Here is a 12,402-nt window from a genome sequence, read left to right on the forward strand (position 1 = left end):
CTCCTCCTCCCTTTCATTTCGTTGCTGGTCACAGCCCCCCTGGCTCAAAGTGTCACACTCAGACACCAATGCACACAAACAAAACCTGCACGTTTTATGCACTGACCCACCGATCGGTGAAATTTGAAGCAGGAGAGCTCAAATAAAACATTCAATATTAGCCTATTAAAAATCCAAGAGGGTCTTTCTATAAATTGACTGTCTCCCAGTTTGCCCCAAATAGGGCAGCAACATCCCTATACTGCGCTTGTTCTTGTGAGGTCTCAAAAGCCACGCAGCAACTGGCCTGGTTAGCATTTAGATGGAAGACCTCCAAAAGCTTTGGGTTGTTGAGAAACAAGTATTGGAGGTTCAGTAAGTGGCATTTTCCTCTCTTGAGTCAGTGTTGAACAGGCGCCTATTCCAGCAGCAGCAGATGTCATTCTTCAGCGCCGTCATTCTGGCACCCAAGAGCTCTACAAAGTTAAAACCCATCTTGTCAACATCAGATGCACTGAGATACACTGGGTGCCTGCTGAAGAGGAAGAGACACATGCACAGGACATGGTTCTGCCACCCATCACGGTGTCCAGTGATTCAAGTTTTGAGCAAAAATGATCATATTTTTAATACAGCAAGGGTCAGGTTAGGTGATGCTACAGGAAGAAGTTTTTGAAGGAGGGATTCAGATCTCCCTGTGCTTCTCTCTTTTGCTTGATAGCATCAAGCTGACAGTAGCTGGTCCTGACCCTTTCCTCCAAGGGTTGCTAGATAGCAGTCTCACTCCTCTCACAGTGCCCGTTGCTCTTGCATATATATCACTTGCTGTCTTCTGAAAGCAGAACATCTGTCCAGTCTGTTTCCTCCAGACTCTTCCTTGTGGGCAACATTACTGCTAATTTACACTTGATGATTCAGAGCAGAAGATGGAGAAGATGAGGATGTTCTCCTTAATCAGGAGCAGGAGAAACTGTACCTGGAGAGTTTCTTTGCTTGCGAAGCTGGATGTCTGGATGGGGACAAGCTCCATAAGCAAAGCAGAGTAAACTTCTGGCAAATAAGACTCTTTCTTTTGCCTCACTCTCCTGAATGTTTCCAGTGACACCCTTACAAGCCCTTACAAGTGACACTTCTGGTGTTTCCAGTGACACCAGAAGCTGCAGACAAATTCAAAACTGGTTGCACATAGAATATGGAGCAGGGGAAGGTTTTTTGTGTTAGAGCAAAGCGGCCATATAATGCGGATCTTTTTTTTCTTCCTGTGGTCCTGTGCCATCATAAGGGTCTACAGCTGCAAGATGTCTATGTGATGGCTCTGGGCAGGGTGACATACAGGCAGAAGACATCCTGCACAAGGCAGGCATGGAGCTGGGTAACTTTCTCAGAAATAAATAAAGCAGAGGAGAGGGTCGTTCTTGCACTTCCCACAGGGCTGGGAACAGCCTGGCCTCCGTGGCCTGATCCTCACCTCTCCATGACTCCAAATGGTGCATGGGCTTACACGGTGGGGGAGAGAAATTACATCCACCAGCGTGTTCGCCTGCAGAGGCTTTCCAGCGGTGAGGACTTAACCAGTGACTGCCGATGCTTCTGCGGGGATACCACTACAGTCCATTTCCACGGGCTGTTTTGGGGTTTTTCCACCTCAGGGAGAAATAAGAAGCCCAGTAATAGATTTTCCCTGATTTCATCCTCAGACTGATGTGGGTGGAAAGGCTGTAGTGATTACTAAGGACACAGTGGAGGTTTTTTGGGGTTCCTAGAAATTCAGCGTGGGTGCCTGGAGCTGGGGCTGTTTTGTTTTAAAGGCGAATGTGAGCTGTTGGACCTGGCGCTGTGGGATGCTGACACCACCTGGCAGAAGGGTTGCGCTCAGATCAGGACGACTGTATGTCTTTAATTTTGAGCTGGAGGAGGAGAACTATGGTGAGTCCTGGGTCAGTGACAATGAAGTCTGGACTCCAGATGTGCAAAGCCTGGCAGGGCGAGACGGGAAGGCTGTTTAGAGAAGAACATTTTGGAAGTCTGGGGGAGTGCACAGTGGGATACTAGATCTCAAATTAAATCTTCAGCCAAAAAGGGAGGAATCTAGCAGCAGTTTTATCAGGCTGGGCTACTGCAGGAATTGCTTCAGCTGCAGGCCAGGAGTGTTACTGAGAAATTGGCTGCTGCAGCAGCCTTATCTGATGGGTCAAGGGAACGGCTTCCAGATTTTGCAAAGTGGTTCATCTAAACGTGGGGTGATGGGGCAATGAGCTAGCTTGGGATTGCTGGGTGAACTTTTGATGGTGCCTAGTATCAAGCAGTGCTTTTGACTGAAGGTTGTGCGTGTCTGGAAGAAGTATTGCAGAGACAGCAGGGACGCATCACTGCCGAAAAGCTGCAGAGCTTCTGTTGGTTTTGAAAGCTTAACTATTGTGATCGACTTACCCCCATGGATGGCAAATGGGAAGGAGGTTTTGAGGCAAATGATGCTCCTTGGATGCAAAATTTCATGCTTAAGTGTCAGTTAGTCACATTGTCAGCTCCTCAGATACGAGTGTGAGATGGCTGCGGGTTGCTGGAGCAGCAGGCAGCATCTCCTGCTGCAAGCTCGCCTCCGTGCATGGCCCCATCCGCTCCTGTTGCTCTTGGCAGGTGTCCCTTACCTCCCATGACACGAGTTGTCGCGGCCGCTGTGCTTTGTACTGATGAGGGATCCATTTCCAGAGCAAAACCCAAGCGTTTGACAGCACCATGACTGTCTTTGTGTGTGGTGGGAGAATGAACAATGCCAAAGTGTGTCTTCAGTCTTTTGAGAGGGCTGTGGCTCTCTGTACTCACGCTGCTCTGCAGTTTGATGTGCATTGCATGGTAAGAATTATGCTTATCTTTAAATTGCGTATTTAAATATTTTATTGTACAGAAAAGTCTTAAAACAGAAGGAAAAACCCGTGCTACAGAGAGAGGTGGTGCCCACAAACAGGCAGGTAGGCACCTTGCTAGTGGGAACCATGGTCCCTACCAATGTCAGGCATCTCCAAGAGCAAGCAGCAGCTGTGCGTATTTTAGAGATGTGAATTTTGAGTTAAGAGTTGAAAGTCTATGCTATGCGTCTTTTAGGTGCCCAATATCTTTGGTAGATGCAGGCTGCTGGAGGAGATGTGCCCTTGAAAAGCTCAAGAGGGAGAGAGTAGCTTGTATACAGGGCAGATTTTGAAGGGAGTGTGGTAAGGAAGAGGAGGACAGATGAAATACTGTTTGAGCACTGTGTCTTCTGTGCTTTCAGTGGAGCAAAAAGGCAGATGGGAAAATAAAAACACATTTGTATTACTGAGGTTAAGCGTGTAACTTCAGAGGGCTGCTCCGTTCCCCAAAGAAAGTTCAGAGCCAACCTGTTGGCTTGCAAGCTGACCTCCATCAGGGACTCGCTCATCTCTGGATGTTTTCAATCAAGCTGCTGGTGGATAGCTCTCAAAATCAAGAAGTCATCCCCTCCATGGCAGTAATTTTGGGTATGACCACTCATTTCATCAGAGAGGCTCCGCAGCTGGTTGGCCATGGAGGCCACATCCTCCTCCCTGCTCTCAAGGGGTTTCCCACAGGCCAGTGTTGGCAGACATCAGGTTCAATGTGTTATGGGGACATTTGTGTAGGAGCTCTCTTCGCTTTGGTGGTAAACTGGAGGTTTCAGCTTAGGTTCACCCACTAACTCAGGTCCTTAATTTTGAAGTGGCATCTGGTCTAAGTTCCCTTCGAAGTCAATAGAGAGGGATGAGTTGTCCTAGACCTAGAGTTTGAATCGTCTTCACAGGCTATAAAGAAAACACAGGGCAGTGAGACCTGTGTTTAAAGGGTAACTTATTAAAAATATGGTTTTGGATAGGATAGGATGGGATAGGATGAATGGATAGGATGAATTCAGGCCCCAGTCCTTAGCACTCTGGGTTGAGATCTGAAATGTTTTGACTCGCAGAAAGCCCCAGATGCACTGGCTTTTACCTATTTCTCTTCCAAGATTGCCTCATTAATATTACTCATCCCTGCAGACTTTGGTGTGGCCCAGAATCCCATTTCACAAGGTGTTACACCAACACAGCCTGCTGCCATCCTGCTCCTGAGCGATGATTGAAGAGTCCCTGTGAGCCTTGTAAAAGTTTGGTTTTGCTGTTATAAATTGCTGATGTCAGCGATGATAAACCCTGACCGAAGCTCCAACTCTAGGATCTCCGATGCAGACCCGAGGAGGGGATCCCATGTTGGACCCAGCTCTCACATCCACCTCCCTCCTCCGATGCCCTAGTCCTATACTCTAGCTGACCGTAGAAGATCTAACAAATGTAGGAGTGGTTTTTAAAGCGGTTTCCTAATGAGAAGCATGTCTGCTGCATGGGATGCTGCACGACCAGAGAACCATGACCCTGCACCACAGGACCACAATGGACCATCTCAGCTCCGCCCTGGGAGCACCTCCTTCAATTCAAAGCCATCGTAGCCTCCTAGGGAGCTCCCAGGAGAGCCTCGGGAGAGGGTTTTCAAGAGTGGGTGTTTGCGAGGACCTTCCCATCAGCAGGTGTGGGGCAAACGGCCAGATGACAACTCAGAGCACAGCAGGGAATGGGGCAAGCCCTTACAAGGGAATGTACAGTATGCCGGGCACACACAGGCAGCGTCCATCAGCAAGTACAGTAGCAGCCTGGAATAGTTTGGCTGGGTAGCCCTGCATGAGGGAACGGTCCTGAAATAGGTTGATAGTCTTGATGTTATTTTTGTTGCACTGGAAACCGCAGCCCTGGCATCCTGCGTGGCTGCTGGCTCCCAGGTGGCTGAGCTGTGGTGGGTGCCCCTCTGCATCCCAACACGGGAGGTGAAGAAGCCACCTTTCAGTGGGCAGAGGAGGGGGTTTTGGAGGGAAATGGTGAAAGATTTGTAAAAATGAGCTTGCAATGCTCTGGAATGGAGCGATATGAGCATGGTATGGGAAGCCAGTAGCCTATGATGCTGAGGACCAGAGACTGAGGAGAGGGGCCCGTGGAGGGATCACTCCTCCCTTCTTGCTCTGCTTCATCATATGGATGGTGGTCAGAGCTCTGTTGCTGCAACAACCTTTGTCTCAATGGTCCATGCAACACAATAGATGCTTCTGTCAGAGCTACCATCTTGAAATCAATCCCAAATTGTAAAATATCTCCAGAATTGATAGTCTCCACTGGGAACTGAACAGTGGTCAACCAAATTCCCAGTTCAGTCAAAGGCTGGCCCAAAAGAAACCCTAGGGTTGTAGCCTTAAATCACTTAGGGCCATGGAGTTTATGAGGTCTGTAGAAACTTTCTGACCTCAGTGATTAATTTTTAGCCAAAATCTGTGCTTTTCATATCTCAGCATGAGGCAAACTTTAGCAGGAAAATAGTTGAATGCTCAAAAGCAAATTTTGCAGAAAAAAAGGTGTTAAGCCTAAAATTTCATATAGGAAAGTTGGGAGGAAAGCTGTGCCAAGCTTCACTTATGAAGCTAACTCTGACTTATTGGGTCCTTAAAATAAGTGGCCACTTTTACAAGGCGATGACGATTTCCAGATTGCATGTTCCTGCCTGCTTTGAGTGGGGGTGAAATGGGCTAGCTTGCTGTCATTTGGTTTCAAGGTGGATCCCTTTTTCTTACTGCATCTGAAAGATAAGCAAAGCAAGGAAATTGAGGTTGAAATTTAGGGACTTGTGAGTCTTCACGTAGCTCCCAAGAGTTATGCTTGAAGACCTCCCAAGAGTTATGCTTGAAGACACAGCAGATATATCTACTGAGGTCCCTGCACAGTGACAGTGAAGTGACGCATGATCATAGAAGAGAAATATCTCCAGAAATAGAAGCACATTTAGCTGCAGCGTGTGTCCCTCCTATGCTTCTTTATGGGGTATGAAAAGCATGAAGGGATCACCTCCTTTACTCCTTCTTGAGGCTATTAGGCAGAGCTGGGGCTCATTATCCTCTATGGGAGGGTATGGAGGGAGGGATGTTCTTCGGGTACATAGGAGATGTTCCCATGCAAGAATATTTAAGCATCTCATGTTCTTGTGGCTCCCTGGTGAGTAAGGGGAGGCTGTTCCTGTGTTATAACAGGGAACTGAAAAATGAATCTTTCAGACAAACACAGAGAGAGGAGGGGGCTGCAGGGAATTCATAGGTTTCACAAATTCCCATCTGTGAATTCCCCATCTACTGCTCTTGGAGTGAAATGTCATGCCTCATTTATTCTTGTCACTGTTGTGAGCTGCTGTGAACACTTGAATGAAGCTATACCTTGTTAAAACACCATCAATACCGGCACAAGAAGAAAAATTATTCATGGGTTTGTCCTGCTCCTCAAAGAGTTGCATTCCTACCTTTGCAACCAGGATCCAGGTTTCTCTTGCAACTTCTCATCCTCCTTAGGAAGGACAAAATCCCTCCCATGGCCCTTCCAATGAACTTTCCACCTGGAAACCCTGAAGCTGTGACTTCATTTAGAGCCTGAAGGGGCCAGCTCTGGATTGTGTCAGGCAGGATGTCCTGGGACTTGAGGTCTTGAGGAGAAGTGATGGATAGAAAAAAAAAAAAAAAGAAATAAAATGCCATTTTTGTTTCATTTCCCAAAGGCCTCCTTAACACCGTTTCATTTTGAAACAAAAATGTGCGAGAGCCGTGTGCTGGAATGGGAAGATGGTCTCAATTCACAAGTGTGGGGTTAGCTCCTGGGCTCGTGCTAAGCCCCTTCAGGGCATGCAGTGAGGGGGCAAACGTCTTTGGGCAATGCAGAATGGAGAAGACTCAAACGTCCCCTGCCTTCATCTCCCTTGGGAAGAGTGGGAGCATGTTCCTGAAGTCTGCAAACCAAGTGCATCTGAGGTGAAAGTGTTTTTGGAGTAAATATTAAGCTTGTAATACATGGGCTATTGCATGGTTGATTATTGCACAGCTGCAAGAGTGCATTTCTCTCCGTTGTTAAAGTGAATTAAATTCAGTTGTTTTCCTCTAGAAGCACTTGTAGATGTGGTGGAGCCTTTTGTGGTTCTCTGGGAATCAGGAGAGTTACATGAAACGGCTCCTCTCCTTACAATCTCCCATCCAACCTCTCTTAAACCTGATATAATTGCTCACATTTTCAGAGTCTCCAATGGTCAGAAAGATTCTAAAAATACTTGAAGACAGGGGGCCAGAAGAGCTTGTGGGGTTTTATGTAAGCTGATTCTGTGCCTGCGAGAACAGCCATTGATTTTTATTGAAAAAATATATGCAACAAGTGCTATGCTTGGTAACAGCATTCCCAGGATTGAACCTAAATGTAGGGAGGAATTGAGAGCTATACATGAATGATAAGTTTAGTAATTAGGCCTTTCACCTACCCATCTGCCCTGAATTGGCTTTCTATATGTATTTTTTTTAAAACAATAGATTAAAACATCCCTAGTGAACTTTGTCTGTTAAATATGAAGTATATAGGGAACATATGATATGGGGCGTGGTAGGAAGGGTTTATTGGCTCTCATTTGGGATGACTGGGATAATATAGCCTGAGTAAAATAGATGTGAAAGATAATGTAGCCTAGAAGTGTTTACGGAAAGAATCTGAGTTACAGTACCTGAGTTACCTAAACTATACTCAGGTTATCTCAGGGATGTCAGGCAACCCGTCTATCATATACATTTAATCTTCTCAAAAGTCTGATCTTATAATGGGGACTGGCTTTTGGCAAATCTCCAGCTGCTAAACCAGAGCTTTCTTATGGCATGAGGAGGAGAAAAATTATATAATGAATATATGTAATTTTTGGAGCACCTACAATTTCCCTCAAGTAGATGTTATTACTTAGTCGTATGTTGGTATTGAGGCTGGCGGGAAGTGTTCAGAGCTCCTCGGGAAAGCTGGGCTCGCCCCTTTCAGCTGCCATAAATCCCCAATTTGTATGCATGAACAAGGCAGTGAGCTGCAGCTATCTCTGCCCACCTCCTCGCCCATCCTTGGCTTTGCAGCACGTGGGGTGAAAGGGCTCCTTGGGGAGCCCTGCAGCAGGCATGGCATCGTGGGAGACTCCATCTGTGCAGGCTGGACCTCATAAACCTGTTTAAAGCCCTGAGGATGCCAGTGTGCTCCTCCTCCCGAGAGGGAAACTCAGACCTGAGTGTGGGGCAGTGATGTTTCAGGGAGTTGCATCCCTTCGGCTAGCACTGTCCGTGCTGGGGGTGAGACAGGGCAGCAGCCTGCAAGGCTGCACGAGCTGCCAGCACCATGGCCGTGCCCAGTGTGGCTTTGTGTCAGGACTGTGCTGTGGCTTTCCTTTCTCCCTCAGTGCAAAGGGAAGGAGCTCTCTGTTCCACGGTAGGGCTTTGTTTCACTTCCACCTTTGACTGTGGAAGGCTGGGGTCATGATGTGGTGGTGGCAACCACTGATGGCAGGATGTGTTATCTTAGTGGCTCTTGACAGCAGGAAAGGTAAGTCTTACTAGTTTTCTCCATCTGGTCTTCCGGATAGATCAGGCCATTTCCTTACCTCTTTCCATAGGATGAGCAGTCTGGTCCTACCTCTTACTTGTCAAGGGGGTGGATTCCAATTTCACCTGAACTTTGCAGAAGACCTGCACTAGCTCTGTGGAGCAGGAACCATGGTTCCTCGTCAGCACATTTTGCAGTAGAGTCCTGGTGGGCACCAGCACAAAACAGGTCACAAAAATGGCCAAACTCATGCAAAAAGTTATAAGCTTTATTCTCTTAGCTGCATTTCCAAAAATGGACACTTTGATGGGAGATTGGGGCAGCTTAGGTCAAATCTAACATTTATAGCTATATCTCTGTATTTGCCTACGTGTCTAGCATAGTGGTACCTACACACTCATAAGAACGTGGGATGTGGGACTAGGAAGGATCACCTGGATGCATGCTGTGACCCTTTGTGTTTCAGGCAGCAGTGACATACAGCCACCCCACATCCACCCCACAGCTTCATTAATTTAGTCAGATCCATCTGACAGAAAAGCGCTTTGTGTCTTGTAGTCCTTATTGGAAGGCTGTTCCAGGCAAGAGCTTCTCAGAGGGTTGTCTTCTCTCTCTAATTTCTCGCCTAATTTATTCCTGGCCTCTTCATGTCTGTTTGTTCCTGTGCCAACATTGTCTTTTAGCTTCAATAGCTCAACTGCCTCCCTGGTGCTTGCCCCTGATGTATTTATAGACAGCAACCGTGTCTCCTCTCAGCTTTCTTTCTGTGGCCTAAATGAGCTTTTTTAGGAGATGATTACCTAGGGAGCAGATATATGTAGACACATCTCAGCTGGCCTGACAGTGGCTGGTGCCCATGGCAGCTCCAGGGTGTAGGGGCAGAGAGGGCTGTGCAGTCCCAACAAAGAGCTGCAGGGCAACCTGGGCAGCCGATGTCCCTGCCAGCACGTCCTAGGTGGCAGCACATGAGTGTGATGATGCCCAAGAGATTGAATCCATGTGACGTTGTGTGGTGCAGTCACGCTGCCTTTGTGCTACATCCAAAAGGAAGCCAAGAAATTGATAACAACTGAGGAAGGAGCTGTGCCAATGCTTCAGGAACCACGCACAACCCGTTGGTGAGAGACTCCAAAGTCAATCGTTTTACTTTTTCCCTAAGAAGTTTAAAAAGTGGTGCAGGCATGAGACCAAACCATGACATTTCCATTCAGAGATGCCTCTTCCTACCATAAGTCACTCAGCTGGAGAGGTGGTGCACTCTCTTCCTCTGGATGGCGCTTAAAAAAATATACTGAGGCCTGTCCCACTCTCTCCAGCCATCATGGGGCATGTGGATGGAAGAAGAGGCACAAACTGTGGGAACGAGAGGTTGCTGCCCATCTTTGACTTCTTCCGGTGTCTACACACAGGTCTCCAAACTGGGTGTGAAGGGATGGAGAGCATGGCTTTGCCATGGATGCATTAGGTGACCCTGTGGCAGCTATTCCACCTCTCTTTGCTTTCTTGTCATTTCTTTGGCTCGTAACCCCCCTGGGGACCACATGGACCCAGCACACAACCTGGAGCACCGCAGAAGACCCCGCTTTTGGGGTTTCCAGGAGCTTCTCCAGCAATGCTGGCCATCGCTTCCTGCGTTGTTTATTGTTCCCCTCCGCCTCTGACCCAGCTGTTCACATTGCGGAATTTACAAGGGTTTACAGTATTCCACGGGAAGGAAGTATAGCTACATTTTAGCTTATATTTATGTGGTTCTCATCCTCCACCTATGCTTAGGGCTTCTGCGAGATCTGTCATCACTCAGCAGAAAGGAAGGAAACAATGAGTCCTTGCCTGAAAGCGATTTTTCTTTTGCAGAAAGTTTTGATGAAAACAAAAGTCTTTTCAGGTCTGTCAAAAGAGAACTGAAAATGTTGCAGCTGAAAGTGGCAGCGGTAATTTTCTTTTCCCGTCCTGGTTTGTTTCTGCCACCTGGTTGCCCCTCCTGATGTCTCCTTTTTGGCTGAAAACTGTTCTTGCGGTGCATTTGTGGAGATGCTTTGGCTGTGCCTCCTGACCCTGGAAACCCCAAGAGAAAACTACAGCTCCCAGAAAGCACTGTGATACGTATTTTAGGTCTGATGGTTTGCTTGTGGTCAAAAAATTTCTGTGACAAAAATGTGATGGACATGTGGCCATACATAGACAAGATAATCCACCCTGGTTATGTGCACCTGGCCCTTATTGTGATGTTGTAAGAGTATTGGATGCAACCACTTTGCATGTGATGTGCTGCTTTGAGCCTTGTCTGTACCCCGACACAAAGGCATAACTGTACATGCTTAATTTCAGGAGATATTGGAGATTTGAGGTGCTCAGACACAACTGGTAAGGTCCTCAGGCACAACTCTAAGAAATATCACAGTGAGGACCAGCTATAGAAAGAGCTTGCATCCAGTGCAGGGTTTTTATTAAGTAAAAGTACTTGGAGAAGATGATTTCCCCTTTTCATCTGTCTCTCTTGTCTCTTCCTTTGATAGCCAGTCCCGATATCACCACCCATTTCTTGACCAAATGAGAAGTCTTCAGTTCTGCCTTTCATGCCCTGACCAGGTTAGCAAACTTCTTTCTCATTGACAAATTCTTCGAGATTCCCATTTTTCTCCCCTTTGGCAGCAGAACAAACTCCAGAAAAGTTTCAGCATGTGGAGGAAGGGCAGGGACCGACAGAGACCAGCAGAGCAGAGCCAAACCCCAGTGGTATGGATGCTGGTGTGGGGTAAGAGGGATGAACTCTCCTGCTCCAGCATGGTGGCATCAACCTGGGGCCAAGCCACAGCACTTTAACCCATTAGCACCAGCCAGCTGAGGGACCCAGACTGAAGTAAAACGGTCCCATTTTCCACATGGGGCTCAGCAGGGTCAGATGTTTGTCACAGGGATGGGGGACAAGATGGTTTGGTCCATTCCAGTAGCCAGCAAGGGTCTGGGGACACACATCGGTGTGCGTGATCCTGCAGATGTGAGCTGCAAACAGCCACGGTGCCGGGCCCCGCTGCGACGTGCCCATTGCGGTGCTGTGACCCATGGGGTTGTGCGGTGTCACAGCTGTAGCAAAAGCACGTGGCATCATCTGGGGAAGGGCCGAGCATTGTGTCCCGCTGGAGCCGTGTGAGGGTTTCCAGGCAGAAAGCAATTTGTCAAATTGCTCTGCTTACTTTCTCCTGACCTGTGTGATCGAGAGCAAATTGCCCAGGCCAAAAAAAAAAACCAACCCAAAAAGGAAGAGGGACTGAGGTTGTAGCCTTCTTGCTTGCAAGAGGGGCTGGAAAACTGCATTTGAGGAAGGACTTGGTCCTTCCCATGCGCAGCTGCCTGTGCTCACTCAGATTTTCAGTGTCTGCAAGTATGTGCTGGAGGGAGTTGACCATCGCATTTTTGTCAGCTCCCTCCTCAAAGGCAGAACGTGACGTCCTGCTTCTCTTTTTCTCTTTTTTGTCTCCCCCCCGCTCCCCTTTTCCTCTGTCCACATGACAGTCATAAAAATATAATGGAAACAATATGGGAATAGTCCTGGTTAGAGCAGCTTCCTTCTGGATGAGAACCGTGCGCAGAAGCCAGGGAGGCTGCGAGATCCCTTTGGAAAGCCACCAAGGGTGGGTTATGGCATCCGTGTTTCCAAAACCGGTGCTGCGGTAGGACCGTACTGGCAGAGCAGGGCCGGTTGGGGACCAGGCACTGGGCATCGCACTGGTGGGATAGGAAAACCCAAGATGAGGTTATTATATTTGATTGTTTTTTGTACTGAAAGGCTCTTTGGGGCAAGGCTGTGCAACCATCAGAGGGTGCTAAAAGCATCCTGAATCCTCTCCCCGTTCCATCCTGGCGGTGGGACTTGCAGGTCCCTTGCCGGGCAGGAGCTGCTGTGGGTGTGCTTGTTGGCTGTAGCCTACTGGTGGCTGTTTGCGGCCAGGAAGGACAATATGCTGATTGCAGAATCCGG

This window comes from Mycteria americana, chromosome 4, assembly GCF_035582795.1.
Source record: "Mycteria americana isolate JAX WOST 10 ecotype Jacksonville Zoo and Gardens chromosome 4, USCA_MyAme_1.0, whole genome shotgun sequence".
Classification (NCBI taxonomy): Eukaryota; Metazoa; Chordata; class Aves; order Ciconiiformes; family Ciconiidae; genus Mycteria; species Mycteria americana.